The sequence below is a fragment of the Sturnira hondurensis genome, unplaced genomic scaffold (assembly GCF_014824575.4).
Source record: "Sturnira hondurensis isolate 20B ecotype Veracruz unplaced genomic scaffold, ASM1482457v3 Scaffold0009178, whole genome shotgun sequence".
NCBI classification, from domain to species: Eukaryota; Metazoa; Chordata; class Mammalia; order Chiroptera; family Phyllostomidae; genus Sturnira; species Sturnira hondurensis.
The window spans coordinates 116,159-141,089 of NW_028081809.1; the positions used below are offsets into that span (position 1 = coordinate 116,159).

At 51.0% G+C, this 24,931-nt stretch overlaps 1 pseudogene; it reads left to right on the forward strand.

Moving 5' to 3' along the window:
* The window catches only part of LOC118994161 (solute carrier family 15 member 4-like), a 98,793-nt pseudogene that overhangs the window by 95 nt on the left and 73,767 nt on the right, over positions 1-24,931 (forward strand).

The following is a 24,931-nucleotide window of genomic DNA, read 5'->3' on the forward strand; positions in this document are numbered from 1 at the left end:
CTGCCGGAGGGTCTGGGGCCCTTGGGTTGGGTGGGGATGAGCTGGGGATGGCGTGGGGCGGGAGGGGTATGGCGCTGACAGCACGTACTCCCAGGGATGCTGCCTCCTAGGCAGAGATCTTACTCTGTACCTGCCCCCCTTTGGCTGGCGACTGCAGACCCCTCAGTCCCTCCTCATTTCGTGCTGCAGATACCTGCTCAGACACTTGGAGGAAAGTGTCAGCTTTCAGGAAACTGAGTAATGGGATCCTCTTCGAAGGAAGGTAGAGGGGTGAGGGCTTGGAACACCCTGCTGGAAGCAGTGAGCCTGAGGCTGTGGGACGTTGCAGAGGGAAGGGGAAGCCAGAACCTTCTCTGGGTCCTTCCTCTGTGGCACTGGAGGGTCATGAGCCTTAACAGAGGAGATGGCTGCTATTCCTTCCATTGACACGCTATTCCTTCCATTGACACGCGCAGAGTGAGGTTAACTGTGGGGCAAGGATATTGCCATTGTTACTTAATCTTCAACATATGGGAGCTGTTCGCTACAGAGACCTGACCTAGATCCCAAAGTTTAACAAATTTGCCTTAAGTCAAAAGCTTGGTTGTGGCTTTGGGCCTCTGTGACACCCTGTCCTTGTCACTTCATCATGCTGTGACTGTAAGGCTTCCCTGCCCCTTCTGACACCCGAGTCCCCATGTGGTGGTGGAGAGTTCAAGGCATCCCACCCTCCCTTTCCTGGGTTCCCTCACCCTTAATGCCCTGGCCTATCCTTGCCCAGCAGGCTCGTCTGGGATTAGACTTGTTTCCCGGAGGTGCTATTTTGCAGTGTAGACCTGAGCAAGATAGGTCCTAGCTGCCCCTCACTCTTTGCCAGGGACTGAGGCGTGCACAGCAGGGGGGTGGGGGTGATGGGTCATTTGCCCTCCTCGCCCCATCTCCAGTCATCCTGGCTCCAGAAGAGCACTGCCCAACAGTATTGCCCGTGGGGGTGGAAACGCTCCCTCTCTGCGTGCTGTCCGTAGGGCAGCCACTTGCCATATGTGGCGAGTGAGCCTGGGGTGCTGAGCTTTGAAAGTTTACTTAATTCACGTTAAAAAATTACATTCAAATAGCTACCTGTGGTTTGTGGGTGTCATATTGGGCAGTGTGCCCCATTGTCCCTAAGTCCTGCCTCTGGTCCCGATGTCACCCTTCAGATGGGCCTCCTGAGGTGAGTACCCTGTTCACGAAGCTCTCCCATCCTTGTTCATGCCCCATCTTCAGGCATCGTTGCATTTCAGAAATGTCCTGCTCTGCGTGCATCACTGGCTAGAGCATCTTATTTCTGCCCTAGTGGTTTGTCTTTTGTCTGTGCCCTCTTTGAGCATAAAGCTAGCAAGTTCTAGCTTGTCCTTTCATCGCTAGTCTCAGATCTTAACTAGGGGGATAGATGAATGTCTCAGTGGGCAGTGAGTGTGGTTTGTTCTGAAATGTCTTGGTGACGGAACAGTCAGCTGGGAGCCTCTTACCCCTCACAGAGCCCAGGGCTGGGGGAGGTTTGCACGTGACCCAGAGCCACTGCCCCGGAGTTCAGTGTAGAAGAGCCCTGAGCACTCTACAGTTCTGAGTGCACACCCAGAAGTCGGTGGAATGCTTCTAGGTTCTCAGGACTGCCACTGGGTTTTCTCCTCTTCATCCTGAGTTTTGTTCCCTTGACATGATTGACAGTCCATATGGCCCTCTGATGGCCCCTCTTCCAGGACAGCTTGCAGATGGTTTCTGAGGAGGCTTGAATTGGAGGCCCAGGAGCTGCTCTCCCGGGCAGCTGCAGGAACAGAAGATTCTTTGTGAACATGGACCTAACCTGCCTAAGGTCCTGTGTCCCCCATGTTGCAGCTCACCCTGAAGACTGGACCCAACCTCCTGAGGACAAGAGGTTACTCAACAGTAACCGATGTTCTGTGAAAGGCTGAAGAAGCAGAGGGACGCCTGAGGACCCATACCTGCCTCTTACTCCAGCCAGCTCCTTCTCATCTGGCCCCTCGTCCCCCTGATTCTGTGCTCAGGCATGGCCTCTTGAGAGACACAATTGGAAGCGAGAGGGCTCCTATTCTCCAGAGCTGCAGGGAGAGAGGAGGGCCCCACCTGGGCAGTCCTGGGCTCCTTCCTTCCCACTCACCTAGAGGACTGCCTTTGACATCTAAAAGGATGAGAGCGACCCTCTCCCTTTGCACTTGTCTGTAGAGGGGTGTGGGAATTGAGTTACTTGCCTTTCTCTGCCGAGGAAAAGCTGCTGTCCTCTGCCTCTCTCCATGGATCCTTCTGTTGGGAGGACACCTCTGTGGAGGTGAAAGTAAGATTTGTACTCATACATGTCTTAATAGTGACCAGAGTGAACAGGATTGTGGCCTCCCTGTCTCACCTGGCAGCCCCCTTCTTGTGAGAGCCAGGGATGGTGTTCCCGCACCCTCATTCAGGGACCAGGGGTGAGGGCGAATGACCACACACCCGCCTGTCCTTCCACGCACACCCTTTGCTTCTGACTCTTCTTGGCTTCGAGAGTCTCTGTGGCAGCAAATGCGGAGCTCAGAGGGTTCCCGTCTTCTCTCACAAAAAAATTAAAAAAGGAAGGTTCTCAACCTGTTTCTGACCAGGCTGTTCCTTTCTGCTTAACCTGCTCCTTGTGAAACCTAATAATAATTATAATGGCAATACAAGTAGCTAACAGTTACTGATTGCTCACTGAATGTCACATATTGGTAAGTGTACTAAGGATTACCTCATTTGTCCCCTGTAATGAGCTGTGAGATAAGGTGTATGACTTACCTGATTCACAGACGAGAAAGCCATGACTTGGCTAGGATCTGCTCCTTGGCTGGCTAGAGCACTTTGGATTTGGGATTAGAACTCGGGTCTGGTAGTGCTCAAGGGAAAAATGGCTAGTGGCAGGAAATGTGAGCCTCAGTCGCATTTCCATTAGGGTTGAGCTGGGTGATCTTCCATACTTCTGTTTCTCTCATCAGTTCTACCTAAACATTGCCGTGAACCACTATAAAACCATGGGCAATAAAGCCTGGCTAAAATGTGACCAGAGTGTCCATGTCTGTCTGAAAGACCCTTGAGGTGATGGGGACAGTGCCTCCTGCCTCCCTCAAGAAGGCCAGTGCCATGTACCCCACCCGAGGGCATTGTTGCTCCCGACTGGTGCGGGGCTGCCTCTTCTCGCTCTTCCCACTGTTCTGGCTCCTGAGGCTCTCAGGGCAGCCCCTGACTACTGAGCGCTCTGGGTGAGTCCGCTTTGGTCTCCTCCCATTTTCACTTCCTTCTCCCTTTCCCTCACCTCTCCCCGCCAGCCCCCAAATCTGAGACTTGTTGTTACACCTACTGCACTCCCCAGTCACTCATCTGGAGTGACTCTCTATTTCCCTGTTTCTGTCTCTGCTAAGTCAATAAGCATATCCTCAAGTAAGGATTGAAAAAATAAATTGTATGAACAGAAGTAGATAGTGTATAGTCTTCAGAGGTTGGCTTTTCACACTTAGCATAATTCTCTTAAGAATCACTCAGTTGTTGAATAAATTAACATTTTATTCTTATTGCTTTGTAATACTCAATGGCCTTATGGTGAAATGTGTATTTAGTATTGTAAGAATCCATCATACTCTTCTACAGTGACCCCATCCTTTTACAGCTCCACCAGCAATAATGCATTTTTCAGTTTCTCCACATCATTACCAGCATTTGGTGTTATCACTAGTCGTTAACCATACGTTATTGTGGGTTTGATTGGCATTTCCCTAGTAGACAATGATGTTACCACTTTTTTGTGTGTTTATTTGCCTTTTGCATATCCTCTTTGACGTCTGTTCATGTCTTTTCTAATTGAATTGTTTCCTTTTCTACTTTTGGATTTTGAGAGCTTTTTATGTGCAGTCCTTTGTAAGATATATGACTTGCAAATACTTCTACCATCTGTGGTTTGTCTTTTATCCTCTTGACAGGGTCTTTCACAGAACAAAAGTTTTAGCATCTTCTTGAGAATGTGTTTTCGGTGTCAGTCTAAGAGCGCTTCACTTAGTCCTAGGTTCCAAAGTTCTGTTCTGTGTTTATTTTCTAAATGTTTAAGTGGGGTGTGAGGTCTGGCACGAGGTTTGAGTTTTTGACTTGGATGTTCTATTGCTTCAGCACTATTTGTGGGAAAGACAATCTCTTCTCCATTGAATTGTTTCTGCATCTTTGTCAGAAATCAGATTCTATTTCTAGGTTCTCGACTGTGTTCCACTGACCTACATTTATCCTTCCACCACGACCGCTGTGGCCCCGTGACTGCAGCTGTAGAATAAGCCTCAACATTGGATAAGCTATTTCTCTCACTTTGTCCTTCTTTTCCAATTTGCTTAAGCTATTCTAGGTCCTGTGCCTTTCCTTATAAATTTAACAATAAACTTATCTCTGTATATAAAAATACTTTCTTGGATTTCTAAAGGAATTTCTTTAAGTCTTCAGATTAATTTGAGGACTCTAGTAATTTGTGCTGATGAAAAATACTTAGCCTGGTAGAGAGAAAGTTTTGGGGAGATTAAAGAAATACTTTTAAAAATATTTGGGACTTCCGCCAAGATGGAGGCATAGGTGGAAACACTGTGCCTTCTCCCACAACCAAGTTTGAATACAACAAAGGTTTGGAGAAACAAAGACACAACCAAAGGACAGAAAATTGAATTATACGGAAGTCCGACTACATCTAACCGTTCAACGGGGACGGTAGGAGGGGTGGAGCCAGCAGAGAGCAGGGTCGGGCAGGACAGGTCCCCCGACCCAGGCGCGCAGGCAGCCGGAACCAGTTGGGGTGCAGGGCAGACTGACCGCGGTTGCACATTCGCGCACAGTGAGATGGACCACGCAGGCCCCAGGGGGCGAGGGCTGACGGCAGTGGCACACTCGCGTGCAGTGGGACGAAATGCGTGGACCCGGTGATGGCAGCAGCTGCAGCACTGGTGAGGGCCGAGGCGGCAGGCGGCAGACAGGACGCCATAGTCCCTCTTTGACCCCGCCCCCACATACAGCCTCACAACCCAGCGACCTAGTTGCCCTGCGCTAGTGAACACCTTAGGGCTCCAATCCTGCTACGCAATCCTGTGCCTACAAACAGCCCAAAAGATGGTGCAAGAAGAACTCAAAGTCCCAGAGCCAATAACTCTAAGCGACCAAGAAATTGCCAGCCTCTCAGAAACACAATTCAAGACACTATTTATCAGGATGCTCACAGAACTGGTAGATTATAGTCACAAATTAGAGGAACATAGTCACAAATTAGAGGAACATATGAAGGCTAAACTAATTGAAATGAAGGGAGATGCACAGGAAACCAATAGTGATGGAAAGGAAACTGGGACTCAAATCAATGGAATGGACCAGAAGGAAGAACAAAACATCCCACCAGAAAGGAATGAAGAAATGAGAATTCAAAAAAATGAGGAGAGGCTTAGGAACCTCCAGGACATCTTTAAACGTTCCAACATCCGAATTATAGGGGTACCAGAAGGGGGAAAGAAACAGCCACGAGTGGAAAACGTATTTGAACAAATAATAAAGGAGAACTTCCCCAGTCTGGCAAAGGAAATAGACTTCCAGGAAATCCAGGAAGCTCAGAGAGTGCCAAAGAAGTTGGACCCAAGAAGGAACACACCAAGGCACATCATAATTACATTAGCCAAGACCAAAATGAAGGAGAGAATCCTAGAAGCAGCAAGGGATAAGGGGACAGTCACCTACAAAGGAGTACCCATCAGACTGTCAGCGGATTTCTCAAAAGAGACCTTACAGGCAAGAAGGGGCTGGAAAGAAGTATTCCAAGTCATGAAATCCAAAGACCTACAGCCAAGATTGCTTTATCCAGCAAAACTTTCATTTAGAATGGAAGGACAGATAAAGTGCTTCTCAGATAAGGTCAAGTTCAAGGAGTTCATCATCACCAAGCCCTTATTATATGAAATGCTAAAGGGACTTATATAAGAAAAAGAAGATGAAAAATATGAACAGTGAAAGGACAGCAAACACACAGTTATTAACAACCACACCTAAAACAAAAGCAAACCAAGAGGACAGCTAGATCAGGAGTGGAACCATAGAAATGAAGAACACATGGAGGGTTAGCAACAGGGGAGTGGGAGGAGGAGAAGGGGGAGAAGGCACAGAAAATAGCATAGATGGTAGGTAGAAAATAGATGGGGGGAGGGCGAGAATAGTGGGGGAAATACAGAATCTAAAGAACTTGAGACACGTGGTTATAAACTAAGGCAGGAGAGTGGGGGGAGGGAGTGTGCGGGGGGAAGGGAATGAAGGGGGGGAATAGAACAGCTGTAATGGTATAATCAATAAAATATATTAAAAAATATTTGAAGATCAGCCACGTGGAGAAGAAACCAAACTTGGTGGGGAGGTGGTGTGAGGCTCTGATTCTCTTGCTCAGTAGAGAGATTTGTTAAAACATTTCCTATTATTATAAGAACTTTAAAATATCCAGCAAAGTCGAAATACTTGTGCAGTAAGCACCTGCATACGCACGACCTGGACTCCACAGCGAGCACTTCACTGTAGAAGCTTTACCTTGTGCATTGTCCGCCCCTCCCTCCATCCTTCAGCCGTCGATTTTTAAACAGCTTTATTAACGTGTAACTTGTATATCATAAAATGTACTCGTTTTAAGTGCCCAGTTCAACAGATTTTAGTGTATTTACACAGACTTGGACAATTGTCACCACTATCTAATTTTAGAACATTCCGTCACCCCCAGAGGCCCCCCCCCCCCCCCGNCCCCCCCCCCCCCCCCCCCCCGGCTAGCTTGCAGCCACCCCCAGCCCCACCTCCAGCCACCAGTCTGCCCTACTTCTCTGCGGATGTGCCTCTGGGGGTTTCGCATAAACACAGTCATGCCGTGTATGTTCTTTTGGGCCTGGTGTCTTTACCTCAGCATGAGGTTTTTGAGACGTTCGCCTGTGGTGTGGCGTGCTTCAGCACTTGGTCGTTTGTTGTTGCTGAATGGTGATCTGGTGTGTGGACTAACTGTGTTTGTTATCTCTCCACCAGCTGATAGACACTGGGGCTTTTTCACTCTTTGGTTACTATGGATAATGCTATTACGGACATTCACATTGTAGTACATGATGGGTATGTTTTCATTTCCCTTGGATAAATAAATTCTGGGTCACATAGTATATTTACTTTTTGAGAAAATGAGGCATTGTTTTTTTTAAACAACATTATTGCGATGCTCTCCTACCATACAGTTCAGCCCCATAAAGTGTACAATTTGATGCACTTTACAATTCAATGTGCATTCACAGAGTTGTGCAGCCGTCACAGCGATCTAATTTTAGAACTCTTCCAAAACACACCCTCTAAATGCTACACCCCTTATCCGCCACCCGGTTTCTTCGCACTCTCTCATGCCCGTGCCCAGCCCTGTGAAGCCACTAATTCACTTTCTGTCTCTATAGAAATAGGCAAAATAGCTGTGCCTATTTTGAACAGGCCATGTAGGTGTCACCATAAACACGGGGTCTTTGTTGACTGGCTTCTTGTGCTCAGCGTGCAGTCCGTTGGTTTGTGCTGCACCACAGATGATACTCCGCTGGGTGATGCACCACGTTTTGTTGGTTCACGCGTGTACTGATGAACGTCAGTTGCTCCTCCTTTTGGATGGCCAGGAACAGTGCTGCCGTGACCGTGGTGTGCAGCGTTTTGTGGGGACGGCCTCTTTTGCTTTTCTTAGAGTGACATTGCTGAGTGATATGGTAACTCTGTTTTTGATCTTTTGAAAAACTGCCAGACTGCCTCCCAAAGTGAATGCCCCTTTTTACATTCCCACAATTAGTGTGTGAAGGTTCCAATTCTCCACATTCTGCTTCCGATTACCTTTTTATTAACTATACTTGTAATTACAGCCATCCTGGTAGGTGTAGAGTGTTATCTCATTGTAGTTTTGATGTGCATTTCCTTGGTGGGTAGTGGTGTAACGTTTATCGGCCATTTGTACATCTCCTTTGGAGAAATGTCTGTTAACATCCTGGGACTATTCTAAAATTGGGTAATTTGTCGTTTTATGATTGAGTCATAATTGTGCTTTACGTATTCTATATATACTGTATTTTGCTGTGTATAATGCACACCTTTTTGCCCAAATTTTTTGAGGGAAAAATAAGGATGCATGTTATACATGGGTGATACCTCAAACATGTGGGTATGCATTATACACAGAAAAATACAGTGGTTTCTTTATCAGATATATGATTTGCAAATGTTTTATCCTGTTTATGTTTTGTCTCTTCACTTTCTTTTTTTTTTTTTAGATTTTATTTATTTATCTTTAGAGGGGAAGGGAAGGAGAGAAGGAGAGAATTATCAATGTATGGTTGTCTCTCGTGAGTCCCCTGCCGAGAACTGGCCTGCAACCCAGGCATGTGCCCTGACTGGGAATCGAACGGCAATCGTGTGGTTTGCAGGCCCGCGCTCAATCCACTGAGCTACACCAGCCAGGGCTGTCTCTTCACTTTCTTGATGGTGTCTTTTTGAAACATCGAAAGTTTTAAATTTTGATGATGTCTGATTTCTTTCTTTCCCCACTTTTGGTTTCGGTGTCATATTTAAGAAATGATTGCCTAATCCAAGTCATGAAGGTTTGTGCCTGTGTTTTCTTTTAAGAACTTGACAGTTTTAGCTCTCACATTTAGGCCTGTGATACTCTTCAAGTTAGTATTTGTATATGGTGGGAGGTAGGGGTCCAACCCCCTGTAGATACTGGTTTCTTCCCAGCACCGTTTATTGAAGAGAGGATTCTTCCCCCCCAGTGAATGGTTTTGGCATCCCTGTCAAAAACAGTAGAAACATTTTTAAACAGAAAGAGCTGCTCGTAGGTGGCACAGGTGGCCTGGTGAGGCATGGGTGCCCTGTCTGAGGCATGTGAGGTTAAATGGCAGCACTCGGGGACCTGGGGGTGTAATACGGAAGGAAGTGGGCAGAGGTCTCTCAGTCCAGGCTTTCTCCACCTCTAGGGGTTGTGATTTCGGTGGGGTGGTGGCAGGAGTGTGTGTGTGTGTGTGTGTGTGTGTGTGTGTGTGTGTGTGTATGGAATTGTGGAACTGAATAATGGGTTGAATCGCCTCCATCATTTCAAGCAGCCTAGCTTCATTTGTGTCTGTTTTGTTTACTGGGAATCAGTGGGGAAATTAGTTTGAAAGATTAATTTGAAAAATTAGATGTCACTAGTAAAAGTCATTAGAAACTTATTAATTATTGATGGATCAGAAAACAGTGGTCCTGAGAGCACCAGGGTCCAGCCCTAGACCATACGCGAGCACGACGTGGCGGAGCCCAGTCCCTTGACGAGCCCCTTGAGCCTGGTTTGGTGTGGAGTGAGCCGCAGGCTCTGCCATGATCCCCTCTAACTGGTGCCTCAGGAGGACTGCCCTGGGGGGTCCAAGGCTATGGGAGGTGGGGGCAGCCATCTTCCTCCTCTGCCACCGTTCCTGAGCCTGGCTGGGCCTGTGGTCTCCATCCCCAGGTCCATCCCACGGAGGGACTGTGAAGCCAGGCTGTCCGTCAGCACCGTGGCTACATTCCCACCTCCCATGTGCCTTGGGTTTCGCACCACGTAAGTTTCTCTGAGTGAGATACGACTCTGGGATGGCAATTACTGTTGTTGTTTTTAAAATTATTTTGGGATGGGAGAATAGAAGGGGAGCAGGGGCTTCTTTATGGAGTCTCTGTATTCTGGAAACTTTTATTTCCTTGAAGTCTCTGGCATAAATGGGGGTGGGGTGGAGACGGCTTGGCATTGCCACTCCTTGGACTTCACAACAGATGCCTCCTGGGACCAGTCAAGAGCACCCACGGGGAGCCCACAGAGCTGCAGGCTGGGCTTGATGAAGGGCAGCTCAGTGTGTGTGGGGGGGGGTCTGCTGTCACCACCCCTCCCCAGTTCTGCATGTTGGCATAGGTGAGGGGTCCATACTCTAGGGGTTAGGGTCTTGTGATATTCCAAAAGAAGCCAGAAATCCCAACTTTTATGTGAACTTTCCAAACTTCAAACAATAGCAAGAAATTTAAAAAAATTTAAGAGTGCTCTATGGAGGACACATAGGACACAGCAGCCGCTGAGCCCAGTCAGGGCTCTGAGAACCACTGCAGGGGACTGGAGGGCGGCATGCGGTAGGGAGCTTGCAGGACCCGCTCTCTCCCATTTCCCCGCCTCAGCAGGCCCTGCCTATGCAGGAAGGGAGGGAGAATGTCTCGGTCTGTTGCTTCAGCTCTCAGCTCTAATTCCACTCATTTATTTTCCTGTAGTGGCAGTAGCTGCATTAACAGCCATGGTGCTGGCCCTGGTGTGGGGCTCTGCATCCCTCGTCTTCATGAGTTGGCTGGTAGCAGGGTCTAGCTGGGCTCTGTCTTTGACTGATAATTGCTCTTTCTTGGCAGGGCATACAGGAGCTGATGAGTGTGCCCTCTGTCCCTGTGTCCCCATACCCAGCTCCCTCTCTGCCTTGGGTGTCTACTGCTGCCTCACTGACTGTCTTGCCGGTGTGGGTGATGATGGTAGGATGTTGACTGTCCCACGTCCCGTTCTTTCCACTGGGAGGTTGCTGCTGTGAATCCAGGAGACGTAAGGGGGAAGACTGTTGCGTGACCCTTTGGGCACCACAGCGAGGACTGCACAGCTGTTCAGAATGGACAGATGCATGCCAGCATGCGTGTTAGGTAGGTGCCACTGCTGCTCTGGTTGCATGTGGAGAAGGCAGCCAGATTTCCTGGAGCACATCTTTGATCAGGGATTGTGAAGACTTCCCACTGTGCTCTCTGCTGACCAGGTCATGTTTGGTTACTGAAATTAGAGGCAGTGGGGGCCTTGTCACAGTTACACCACCCACACCAGGAGAAGAACAAAGGTCTTGCAGAGGATGGACGGCAGCCAGGCCTGCAGGACTGGCTGTTTCTCCAGAGTGAACTCCACACTGTCCTGCACTGAGAGGCAGCATGGCAGAACCCGTGAGCACTGGACCATGAGCTAGACATCCTGGCTTACGTCATTCTGACCAATCTGAGTGACTTCAGGTGAAGTAGATGGTGCAGTAAAGTAATAAACCTGGAGATACCTTCAGGAACCACATAGCGATGCACAAGTGACCACCTCCCCATCAGGAACTGGGGAACTACAGGTGACCTTTGAACAACATGGGATTGAACTGCACGGGTCCACTTACATGCAGATTTTTCTCAATAAGCTTCCCGTATCCCTCGGTTTCACATTTACAGAGTCAACCCACTGCAGGTAGAAAACAGTATTTTCCTCTGTAGTTGGGAATCGGTGGGTGCAGACGGTTGATTCTGTATTGATCTATGCTGATTTATGTAAAGGTATAGATCCTGAGATTTTGGTGTCCACTGGACATCCTGCAACCAATCCCCTGTGGATACCAAGGCACAACTAGTGAAGTTTTGGGGGAATCAAAAGTGACACTCAGATTTTCGATTGTGCATACGTAGGTCGGTACCCCTAACCCCTACATTGTTCAGGGGTTTACTGGATTCTTCGTCCACTGTGAGGCCATGACAAGGATGTGGACATGTCACTGAAGAAATGGGCCATCATACAATCTGTCGCACTTACTAAACATAACCATGTATTGGGCCCTGGCCAGGGAGCGCCAAGATTGCGGGTTCGATCCCCAATCAGGATATGTAAGGGTCAACCAGTGAATGCAGAAATAAGTAGAACAACAAATTGATGCTTCTGTCTTTTCTCTGCCCCTTCTCCCCAAACAACAAATAAAAATGAAGATAACCATGTGCTGGGAGAGCTCGAGAATTCACACCACTGGGAGTCGCCACCTCTGGGGCTGACAGATGGGGTCTGCAGTGTTTATTCAGTACTCAAACCCAAGGACCATTGCTCTGCACTCTGCTTCCACAAAAGATGGAGTAACAGGGATTAAATTTACCCTCCTACCTGAAATAACTAAGCAGGGAAAAAAGTTAATGGAAAAATAAAACCAGCTTCTAACACATTGCTCATTGGCCATGCAGTACAGTGGCCCTTGGGAGAAGGGGGGTAAGTGAGNTTGAGAGTTCACACCACTGGGAGTCGCCACCTCCGGGGCTGACAGACGGGGTCTGCAGTGTTTATTCAGTACTCAAACCCAAGGACCATTGCTCTGCACTCTGCTTCCACAAAAGATGGAGTAACAGGGATTAAATTTACCCTCCTACCTGAAATAACTAAGCAGGGAAAAAAGTTAATGGAAAAATAAAACCAGCTTCTAACACATTGCTCATTGGCCATGCAGTACAGTGGCCCTTGGGAGAAGGGGGGTAAGTGAGGTGAGCCCCAACATTGGCCAGAATACTGCCTGGACACTGATCGTAGATGTGGCTGCCGACGTGGAATCCCTTCCTAGAAAAGATTTTATTGGTAAATAGCAACATTTTCCCTGATATTTCCAAGGTCAAGCACTGTTTTCCTCCATCATCGAAAATGAGGCAGGGGTCCTGAGCCCCATTCCTCTGAAGTATGCGCAGACGGTGTAGCTGTCTGTCCTCTTTGCTCCCGTGACGTGCTGGGCAGTTAGTGTGTGTGCAGAGGTGCACCTCTGGTGTTGGTGGCGCCCCCCATCTTTTCAACATGTTCTTTGCATCTGGTAGCTCCCCACAGTGTGAATCCTGCCTTCCACGGTCAAATTCCCAAAGATGACATTCACAGCCTTCCTTGCTTTTAAGACGCAAATGTGATTTAGGGGCCAATGGTCAGGTGTACCCACTGAGCAGGTACCATTGCTTGTGTGGCCTGTGATAGAGGGGCAAGGGCTAGGCTGCCCTCTGGTGGTGGTCATATGATTCAAGATGGGACCAGATGGCTGTCCCGGCTTGTTTGGTGCCTGGGGATGGCCCTGGCTGGCCTCTTTGTCCAGCACTCAGTGAGTTGCTATGCTATCTTTATCCTGTAATAAGCAGTTCGCTCGGTAAGCCAGCAGAGGGCACTCTGGTGTGTAGAACTGGGAACACTGAGCAGTGTGTGGGATTTAGCTCTGTCTCACTCAGGCCCGAGCTGACGGGCTGGACACCACAGTTCAACAGCATCATGAAGAAGCTGGGTCCTTCTGCCACTCCTTGTTCTACACCTTCTTCCCTTTCGCATCCTGGAAGTCCAGTTCCTTCTCTCCAGTTTGCTGGCATCTCATATTTTCCCTGTGGTGCCCAGCAGGGCCAAGAGTGTGGCTCAGGTGTCAGCCAGGAGACACAGGGACATTCACAGGTTCCAGTTCTTGGAAGTAGACTTTTCATGGCCACAGTCAGCAGCCAGAGGAGAGTTAGAATCAGAGGGGTTTCTCCTTTTCTGTCCCATGCTAGTACTCCTGCTTGGGCTACAAGAAGCCCAGCCCTCTCCCTCATCCTTGCACTGGGCATGGCTCAGAGGCTGCTCTAGCTGTCATCCCTGAGCACACTTTGTGGGTCTGTCATTTGGGCTTGACAGCACTTTCAGTGTTTCCGCCTGGCCCTGTGCTGTGTCTCCAGCTTCAGTGAAGGCTCCTCAGAACCCTAACCCCCAAGGGCTGCTTGTGCAGTTCCTTATGTTGTCACATCCAGGTTTGGATAGTATTTGTCAGATGCCACATGGTCAATGTCACTGTCGCAGACCATAGTGGGGTATCCTCCCCTCGTCGCCAAGTCAGAACACATGCAGAATAATGCTGTGGTGCGAGGCCCCCTTGTCCCAAGCTGCCCTTCTCCTGGAAGCAGGAGACCCAAGGAGCTCAGGTGGCTGGAGCACGGGTCTGGGGACCGGATTTAGTGTGGGGCAGTTGGTTGGGGTCATTTCCTAGTCACCTCCTGCCCTGCGGTGGGGAAGGGGCAGTGATTCTAGCCAGTTCTCCCTTTTGGCACTGGGTATGTGATCCCGACACTGGCCAGTAGGTGGCACAAGCCGCACACCTTAAAGCTTTCCCAGAGGAAAGATTTATTCTAACCAGCCACACACTGGCAATGCTTAATCACATGGAAGGAACATGCAATAACTACTGGTATTTCTGTAAACATGCGTGCTAGGAGCAGCTGCCAGTGGGGATGAGGACAGAGGGAACTCAGTGAGAGGTCTCCTGAGGACAGGCTATAAAAGGAACACCCTGCGGGTTTTTAATTTAAGAGCCTGCAATTAACCTTTGTGAGTCATCCAAAGAAACATTCAGAACCTGGAAGGACAATGATAATGCACATTGTGGGTTGTGACCTGGTCCTCAGTCTACCCTCCCCTCCCCTTCCCCAAATGGCAAGTTTCGGAGGAGATGAGATTTCCTCCCTTAGGGCAGGGTGCAACCTAGCCCTGAGCCAGGCTGTACCTTCTGAATTGGCCTTGACTTACTTTCCTTGCTCTTGGCAAGTTGCTTGCTTCTGGGATTTGGCCTTTCTTGGGAGAAAGGCTTACTTGAATCTCATCTGCCACTAATCAAACTATTGCCAGATGGATGTGAATCCGAAGGGGAGACAGACCATGGCAAGCAAAGTGGGACAGGGTCCACGACGGCGGTGAGGCCGGGTGCTTGTGTTTTTAGTGTGTGTGGGCACTAAGAGCCCTCGGTGAACGTACATACCCTGGAACCGACCGTCTTAACCGCCTCTAAGTGCCCCATGCGGGGCGTTCAGTGCGTTCGTGCTGTGCCTCCATCCGCACCACGTCCAGAGCGGTTCTTCTTGTGAAGCTGAGACTCCGCCCCTCCAACACGCACTTCCCGCCCGATGCCCCTCAGCCCCTGGCCCCACCGCTCTGCTTTCTGTGCGTGTTCACTTAACTCTTTTAAATGCTTCATGTAAGTGGAAGCGTAGAGTATGTCCCTTTGTGACTGGCTTATTTCACTTAGCATGATGTCCTCGGAGTTCCCCCGTGTTGTTGCCTGTGAGAGTTTCCTCCCTCCTTACACCGGAATAACCTTCCCTTGCACGTGAACGCCACATTTTGTTTATCCGTTCGTCTGGGCATGGACGTGTGGGTCGCTGTCGCGTTTCAGTTCTGGTGAGTGATGCCGCAGGGGACACGGGGTACGATGTCTCTCCGAGATCTTGCCTTCTGTCTGGATGTGCGTCTGGAAGTGGGTTGCTGGGTCCTGGACTGACTCTGTTTTAACCGTTTGAGGAACCGCCATACTGTCTTCAGAGCAGCGGTGCCATTTTCTATCCCCACCAGCAGTGCATAGAGGTTTGCATTTTCCCACATCCTCACCAACTGTTATTTTCTGTTTGTTTGTTTGCACAGTAGTCACCCTAGTGGGTGTGTGATGGTGTGTGTGTGGACACACAGTTTGTTTTTTCTAGGACTTTCTCTTGAGTGGGCTAGGCTCACAGGTACCTTTTTATGACAGTGGGGTGGTGGTAAAGAAGATGTGCTCCCACCCCCTGCCACCCCCTCCTCAGAGCATCCTTACACAGAGCCCTTGTGCGAGGGCACATCTGGCTCCTCCCCCGAGAGACACACTTTAGGGGGGCTTCATTTGGAACAACTTAGGTCACTGGCATTCCCTGGGAATTCACCAGGCCACTGCTTTGAAGAGAATGTGCTTCAGATCCTCTGAGGACAGAAGTCAGGCTGATGTGGGTTCCAGGAGTGCGGTAGCCCCAAAGTCTCTTGGGGTCACCTGCCATTATTGTTGCGGGTTGCCGCTCATCTCTAGATTCATTTATTTAAAAATATTCCCGCACACCTCTCAGAGATACACCCTGGCAGGTACAAGGCAGTCAAGGCAGCCAGCCCTCACAGAGTGCGATCACAGAGGAGGTGGACCCAGGCTTGGCATAAAGTTTCTCAGGGAATGGTCAAACACCAGGTCATTGGGAGGAGCTGCTGCGGGGCCCTGGACAGGCCTGCACCTGGGCGTCCTTGGCGAGTCCCTCCCCCTCTCTGTGTCTGAGCTCCCTGATACGCACGTGAGGGTCATGGCCGCTGTTGGAGTCGTCAGGAGGTTTCAGAGAGCCAGTGCAGACGTGCCTGGAGCATCACAGTTTCACAGTTGCTGTCAGTGACCCTCTCTTTGTCTTCCCGTCATCCGCTCAGCACGAGATGGGGGCAGTGTTGTTGAGCCTGTTTGGGCAGCGAGGAGGGAGGTGGGGTGTGAGAGCTTAGTCTTGCTAACCCACCCGTATTCAGATGAGAGCCGACAGGGGCCACCCCTGGCAGGTGGACAGGTGGATCTGCTCCCTGCAGTGGGAGAGGGAGACGGTGAACCCTGGGCTCCAGCGCTGGTGGAGACTCTGTCCCTGGAGGAAGGCGGAAAGCCATGCACAGAAGCTGCCACTTCCTGGCGAGCCCAGGGTTTGGACTGGGGAGTAGTTCCGTTCTCCCAGCAAAAGTTCCACCCTGATTCTACTTTATTCCTGCGGTTGGCCAGTGGAGCAGCTGCCCAGGGCAGTCACAATGCATTCAAGGACAGGCGGATTCCAATTTTATTATTAAAATAATTACATAATTTATTGAACATTACAGTCATTGACGTGTTTGTTGGCTGATAATATTGGGATATTTGGGTTAATGGCTTTATTAAATAGAAGTTAGTAAGGTTGTTCCAGGAATAGTCTTGATTGACAGTTCATAGTTTCCCTTTCCCCGATTTCATCTCATTCTCTATGACACGCCCATATGACGGCAGAGCACCCTACTTTACAGATGGGGAAACTGAGGCCGAGACTAAGGATGCATCAAAGCTTGAGGGGCAGCTGGGGCAGGCCCGGGTCTCGAGGACATGCTCATTGGGTCACAGCCTCCACCCCTCACCAACCCGAACGCGGCCCCTTGGCCTCTGTCTTTGGCTGTGTTTCTGAGATGCACTGGCTGGAATGTGAGACTCTCTCTTCCCAGGAGGAGTAGAGTTTGTATCTCAGCTTCAGGGCAGGAGATTTAAAATGCAGCCTCCTTTTATCTATGGGGTAGAACCCAAGGAGAGGGCCAGTTGAATGCAGGTCCTGCTCCATGATCCTTACATTCTCCTCCGTGGGTTAGATCTTTTCCCCTCGTACAGCTCTCTTCCGCTAGCCGACAAGGGCTAAGGAATGTGAGGCCCCGGGGAGGAAGAAGAGCAGAAAGCAGGGCCAGATCACTGGACAAGGAGGCCTGGGAAGCAGGAAGGTTGGATGTTTTTTGCTGAGTCGGGCATTTTTGCAGATGGAGTGGAGTTTGGTTGCAACGGTCCCAGGACCTTATGTGGTTTTCGCAATTGGGAGTGTGGGTGGTGGTCATCAGAGACCGGGGCCATGGTGGGGTGGGGGCACAGTCCTCCATGTCTGGCAGTTGCAGCCTTTAACTTGGGAACTATTGTGGTATTGTCGGTGTCACTGGGGTTTGGTGTCACTGGAGTTTGGTGTAAAAATCTGTGATGATTTCTTTGTGATTTCACAGAAATGGATGCCAGCGGTTGGCCTGTAATGTGGTAGCGCTGGTGGTTGTGTTTGCTCAACAGCTTTCCAGGAGGGCGAGGCAATGGGAAGTGGTCAGTTTGCTGACTGCAAACACCAGCCACGGGCACCTCACGTTCTTGCTCAAGAACTTTCCCAGGTTGGGGGCTTGTGTAAATTTGCAGAAACAATACATTCAGCCTTCATCCTTTGTTCCCTAAATAAGAAACTTCATGGTCTGTTCTCTGGTGAGGAAGAAAGAGGACCCTGCCCTCTAGCACTGGCTGGGCTCCCAGGGGTGGCGGCTAGCCCACATGCCTGCAGTGTCCCTGCACCTCTAGCACGTCCAGACTTCCGCAGACTCGTCCTGTGCTTTGAACTACAGATGCTCGCAGCTCATACTCCGCGGTGTCCTTTGTGTTAGTTCTGGCGGGTTTCTAAAGGTTGCTGTAGACTTTCTCTTGTGGCACAGGAGCTCACAGGGTTGACCCTCGAGGCCCGTGTTCTCCCCTGGGAACCATGAGCCCCTGCTCCATCTCTGCCGTGCTGTGGGGACTGAGAGACTGCCCAGGGCGCGCCCCTGTTCTGAGGGGGGTAGAATGTTCCCTGTCAGTTTGCGTTCCCTGGGGAGCCTCAGGGGCCAGGCTGTGGATTCTGATCTGGCTTTCTGAAGGTGTGTCACAGTCCTGGGGTAGAGCCCTCTGTTCAAGAAAGGACAGGTCCCCAGGATTCCCTCCCAGTCTCATTCCACGGACCCGTGCTTTCCACAGGAACTTACCTGCAGCAGCGAGATTTTGAAGGAGGAAAGGCACAGACTTTGTGAAATGGTTTTTTTGTTGTTGTTGTTTTTTTAGGGGAGAACAAAAGTGGGACTCTTAAAAAATATTGAGATATAATGGACATAAAACACAACCAACCCATGTCGAGCACACACAATCCAGGTGCAGACACTCATCGCCCCCAAGAAGGTCCCTTCAGGTTCTTTGAAGTCACCCCTCATCTTGGGCCCAGCAGCCAGTGGCCCGTTTTCTATCAATAGTTTGGCCTTTTTGAGAATTTCGAATCCCTGGAATGGAGCAGTGTGCAGACTTGTCCACATTGCTCTGTGTCAGTGGTCAGTCCTTTCCACTGCAGAGTGGTCTGCACGGCAGGGACACACCACCATTGGGCCTCCCATTTCCCAGCTGATGGACACTGGAGCCGTTCCCGGTGTCTGGGATGACGAACAAAGCCACTGTGAGCATTCACACGGACTCTCCGTTTCTCTCGCTGACTCGCTTCGTCAGGCGGTAGAGGTGCTTTGTAAGGCGCCGCCCGACTGCTTTCCGAGCCGGCTGCAGCAGTGCGTTTCCAGAACGGGCGCTTTCAGTCCGGGACACACACCCGGGCTTCCTGGCATCCCTGGGCACCTCTGTGCGACGGTCTCACGGAGTTTTTATTGGACTCCATGTGTGCTTAGGCAGCTGGCTCTTAGGCAAAGGCGACTGCTTGTCTGTAGATGAGATGACCCCAGCTTCGAGCTCTGAGTGTCTGCCAAGGTCTGCGCTGTTCTTCCGCGGACCCCAAACGCCCTCGGAGCACCTCCCGAGCGTCCCTTCGCCGTGTGCCTCAGAGGCACTTCCAGCTCGTCCTGGGCTGAGGCACTACTCAGAGTGAGAAGAGAATATTTGTGGCCGTCGAGTCAGGGGAAGCGATTACTCATGGAGACTTCATGGCATGCTGACCTTTATCCCATGTGTGTCAGGGGCTGGCAAGGTCAAGTTTAAATCCGAGATGATGAGTGGCTGGGTCAAGGAAGGTTGCGGCCGAACGCTTGGCTTGGGGCCCGTGGCTCTGTGTCTCATACCTGGTGACATGGACTCCCAATGATAAGAAGAGCTGTGGGGGGTGGAAACCCCAACTTTGGGCTAAAGCTTCCTGCAAGGTTTTCAGAACTGACAGTGTGCAGAGGTTGCGGCCCCGGAGCCACTGTGTGTTACCTGGGAAGATTCTTGCCCTCTGAGCCTCTGTGCCTTCCCAAGGGGGACCTGGGTGCTTCTCCTGGAGTCTTTCGCCCTCCTCCTCAAGGGACTTGCGTGCGTCCTGGTGGGCATGTCCTGTGTCTGTGGGCCTCCTGGTGTCCCCAGATCCTGATGTGTGGCATTTAGACCATGTTGCTTATTTGCCACTAGGCAAAATTTGGCCTCTCGAGAATCGGCTCCCTCACATTGCCCTAAATTCTTGGATGCTGCCTCACTTGTTTATACCAGTTTCTGAGGCTGAGCTGGCTGTGGGACCCCTGGTTTGTTTAAGGCTCAGCAGTAGGAATCCAGGCCTCAGCTGGGGACACACCTGGAGGTTAAGGCTCTAGATCAAGTGACCCCAGGGTAGGTGAGGTCACCCCATCTGAAGCCTGTTCGGGGGGCATCTCTTTTCACTGAGAACAGTGACTAGACACTAGAAATGTCACACTAGGAACATCTGGACAATAACTCCATCCTCGCAAAGGTGTGGGGTCCTGCCCCCATCCTGCAGGCCTCGTGCGGCCCACCCAATGGCCAGTGGTCAGGCCGTGAGAGGCATCCCCTGCACACGGCCCTCCGATCTGCAGACACCAATCTTCCCTGGAGGTCAGCAATGCGGCCCCCTGGCCTTGGTGTCGCTCTGGTGTGCCCCCACCTCCTTTCAAACCCACTTTTGAAATCTCCCTGAAAGGGAGCAGTGTGCACTGCCACCTAATTTACCTTGAATCCAGGAGTTCTGGGCGCCCCCAGGGACGAAGGTGGCCTCCAGTCCACACCTGGCTGGTCCACCAAGAACAGGTGGGAAACAGCAGGGTTTTTCTGTTTCGAAATAATAGGTTTGGAAGGAGCTGGGGACCCGTGGGGTTTAGTTGCAAAATGGCTATAATTGTGGGCGATGCATTTTCTTTCAATTTTGAAATGTATCACACAGGGTGCACAGAGCAACTTGCAGTTAAAGGCGGCTCTTTCATTGGGGTTGAGGGGCGCCCCTCCTGGTTGGAAGGTGGTGCCGGGCTTGTGAGGTGGCCCCGGGGGAGCCCTACCTTGTCCTCTTCCAACGTCCACACAAACAGGTGGGAAAGCCACAGTGTGCGAGGAACGGGTATGTTCTCCCCTCAAGAGAATCAGGAGGAAGCTGGGCTGAGCACTGGGTACCAGAGAGGTCACAGGGAGAAGCTCCCCTTGCCTGGAACTCCCTGGTGGCTGGCTGCAGGCGGAAGGCTGCCTGTGGGCCCTGCAGGGCTGCCAGGGCCCTGGTCCCTTCCGACACCATGCTGGGGCCTTGCTCTGCCCGAATTCCCATCAGCACTAGGGACGGATGTCTCCCAAATGCCCTCTCTCTGCTGGCTTGGTGCTGAGCACTGGGGAAGCCAGGACGCAGAGATGCGGGGGAGAGGGCCCCCATTACAGGACAACATGTGGCCTGCTTGGTTTGTGGTACAGGCCCGGAGCCCAGGCTGGGCCAGGGGAGGGGTGTCACGGGAGCTCTGTGGGGCAGCACCTCCGGGAAGAATGGGGCAGTCTGACAGCACAGAAAGAATGGGTCTGGCAAAGAGGAGAGCTGGGAGACGCCTGCAGCGGTGAGCAGTGTGACCCGGCGCTCAGGTGTCTGGCTGAAGGCTCTGGAAGAGGACTGATGCGTAGGTGGGGGGTGGGCAGGATAGTGACCCGACTCCACCCCGTGCAGGTCAGCCCTGAGTGTGGGGACACAGCGTCTTGAGTGGTTCTGGAGGCGTAACGTGTGAAGCCCCGTTCTCGACCCACATCCTGGAGAGCCCAGGCTCTTTGGAGGCGTTCTCCTCCTCTTCCTGCTCTGCTCTCCATCCAGCTGCCAGCAAACATCTGCGTCTGGTCAGTCTTCTGAATGTCAAACATGTACACTGCTAGTGGGAGTGTGTGTGCACACGTGTGCTGCTCACACGCATACATGGAAACACCAGCTCTGCGCCTTCCCCATTCAGTGAAGTCTCCAGTCAGGGATCTGCCCCAAGCTCCAGACACGGACTGCCAGCTGCCCGTCTCTCATGGCCACCAGGACCTCTCAGAGGTGTCTTGAACTTCCCACTTTCCACAATGAACCCTTTATTCACACTCCCTCCCGCCTGTCCTCCTCCATGCCCTACACCCCAATCTCAGGAAAAGGCCACTCCCTCTCCCTGGCACCATCTTGGGTTTCCTGTTTGCGTATACCCAACAGCTCGACCCCTCAGATCGGGGCTCCCTTGGACATACCCAGGACCCTCCCCCATCCCCCACCAGCCCACCCACTCTCTCTGGACCCCTGCACTCCCTGCTTTTCCCCGCACCCCCTCCCCCGCAGGCCACTTTGTGCATCCTTTAGAAACAAGTCAGTTTGTTTCACTCCCTCCCCTGCTCAACATGCTTACATAGTTCCCCATTCCCCTCAGGACATTTCGTCTTTCCACAGCCCACAGGTGCTGCACGATCTGGTCTGTGGTGACTCCCGATCTTCGCCTCTGACTCAGTCTACTCCATCCACACTCTCCCACTTTGGCTGACTCCTTGACATTCCTTAAAGGGAGGCACACACCCGCCCCAGGGCCTTTGCACCTGCTGCTTTCGCTACCTGGAGCGCTTTCCTCCTGAAAGCTGCGTAACTAGCCCTTTATTCCCTTCCGGTCCCTTACCAGACAGACTTTGCTGGGAACTCTGTAAAATGGCAGTGTCCCCCTCCATTCTTCTTTCTTTTTAATAACCAAAAAATAAACCTCATGTTATGTGGTCTTTATTAAAATACTAAAGCATAGAACTTTTAACAAAACATTTCTATTTCAGAGACTTGCCCAAACATTTCAAAAAATTTCTCCTTCACTCGAGTTTATGGAAGAACTTCATTGCGGATTTACTGGGGAATGCCAAGAGGCCAGGTGCTGCCCAACAAATCCGGTGGAGTTCTGCGCTGAAGTGGCCCGCTGCCATTCGGTTGTCCCTTAGCCAGCCCTGCCTGTTGCTCATCACCATATGGAGTTCCTGCTGTTAATGATCTGTTTCCTTGCTCTCAAGGAAGCGTGTGAGAGCAACGAACTCTGTCTTATGTTCTGATTACCCCCAGGACCTCCCTAGGACAGTGCTGGCATTTGGAAGCTGTTCCGTGTGCGTTTGCGGAATGAAGGCACTGAGTCTGTCAGGGGCCTGGGTGGGCAGACACGGAGCACCGCTGCGGTGGTCAGGGCAGGCGTGGCGGAGGTGCGGACCCGGGGGCGGCCTCGGGGATACGAAGGAAAGGAGAGGGGTGGGGGCTGGATTTCAGGAGAGGGATGCTGGCCAGGCTGTGGATGACTCTCTATACAGCCTGTATTTCAGATACAAAGTGTGATTTAACCTTCGGTTTTCAAAATCAAATGGCACCTGGTCCGTTCCCTGTCCCGTGCTCCCCACCCCAATTCCTCAGTGCTCTGTGCCCTGGGCCCAAGTGGCCAAGCTCAAGGCCACAGGCTGACCTTTAGAGGAACAGTGAGGGGATCTTTAAAGCTAAACGGGAAAGACCAGCTAACTTTGACCCAGGATATGATAAAATGTAAAGATGTGTAAAGATACCAAGTTATACCGGGGCATTTGAATTTCTTTAAAATTTCCTTTCAGTTGTGTAGGGCCATTTGAAATTGGTGATTGAATATTAGGTTTAGTTTCTACTATGTGGTTAATTTCCATGCAGGTGTGGTGGTGGCTGCCAACCCATGATTTGGTCACGAAGCTGTAACTGAGGCATCACCCACTGATTGACTAAAGTTGCTGGAACTGCCGGTAGGGAGCCTGGGAGATGTTAAGAAAAATGCAGGACTTGGAAATAGGGATAAAGAATGACGGCAGGTCCTCTCAAGGTCACATCAGAAGACACTGCTTTGGGCAAGGCCGTCATGCTGGATGGTGCCTCAGTCGTGGGCTCCGTCCTGGAGACCACCCTTTTCTCCCTGAAGTGTGTGTGGCAGGAGCATCGGGCCATAGCGTTTCAGAAGTCACCTTGTTTGCGTTTCCTCATGTCCAAAATTCAAACAGCTTTCTGTACTAACAAACTTTGGAAGTGGGTTTTGTTTTTCTAATACTCAACCAAACATTAAGAAAAAATCACCTGTAGAAAGAGTTAAACTGAAGGCACTAGGCCCCTCTCTAGGTCAGCAAGCCTGGAGCTTCTGCGTCTGTAATGTGCGTGGCTGGGCCCGAGGGTTGTGTGAGGCCGGGGCAGAAGCTCCGGTCCCAAGAACAGTTCGAGGAGGAGCGGGTAGGTTCCTGGTGTGGGGCAGCAGCTGGGCTGGACGGAGCTGGACCCAGCTGGCAGGCTGGGTTGCTCTGTGGATTCACAGGTGCACTGATCCAGGACCAGGTCTGTCCTGAAATTAGAGCATGTCGCTTTGGGCACACGCCTTCTCTTTCTCAGTGCCTCCCGGGCCTCGTTTAAAATGCTCCTTTTCTGGAGGCAATACTCATGGGTGCAGTGTCTCTCATCTGCTACGATTTTTACCTCCCGGAAAAGTGGGCTTGCTTTATACCACTGACTCAGCTTGGTGGGAAACATTACCCTGGTGGGGACGGGGAGGGCGCTGCCACTCTGAAGTAAGTACCTGGGTGTACCTGTTCAGGTAGGACACAGCTTCTCCTATTAACCGCAGCTGGGTTTTGAAAACTTACCGATAATGGGATAAATGAAGGGGGAGCAATTTCTCCCCCCTTCCACACTCCTTCCTGGGGCCGACGTGTGTATATCTATTGCAAGTGTGGTTTTGAAGCAGGCAACACCACAAAGAGGCCCTTTTATTTTTATTTTTTTTAAATCAAAGTTTTTAAAAAGAGATTTTATTTATTTATTTTGGTGGGGGGAAGGAGAAAGAGGGGAGAAACATCAATGTCCAAGAGAAACACTGATCTGTTGCCTCTGGCGCGCCCCCAGTAGAGGACCTGGCCCATGCAACCCAGGCATGTGCCCTGACTAGGAGTCAAACTGGTGACCTTTCGGTTTTCGGGGCACCACCTAGCCCCCTGAGCCACACCCATCAGGTCAAGAGGCCCTTTTAGCATAAGAGTACACAGGAACTCTGCCCTGGCAAGGTGAATTTCAGCAGCTTGATTGTTTTGTGGTTACTCCACCCCAAGGCCAGACCACAGGCCTCCCCTTCCCCACTGACCACACCAAAGTCAGGGAAAGGGGCTGAAAGGCACGAAAGAACTTTCCCCCTCACCTACGGAGGAGGACACAGGAGCCTGGCTTCAGCTGAGAGCCACTGGTTCCAAGCCCTGTCTCTGGATTCTGTAAGGGTTGGCATACGTGGCCTGATATGAAGGGAAGAAGCCCCTGGGCCTCCGTCTGGACTAAATGTGCTGGACAGGCTGTCAGTGAGCCGTCTGGAAATGGGCTGTGCCCCTCATCCCCCACTGACGGTGGAGTGCTGGTGACCTTGCAGGTGGCAGGCACGTTGCCCCAGATACCATGATGAACATTTCCTCTCCCCACCTAGCATCCTATCCTCTCACCTACCTACTCATCCAGGCACCCATGAAGTTAAATATTTCCGAGTGGAGTCCTC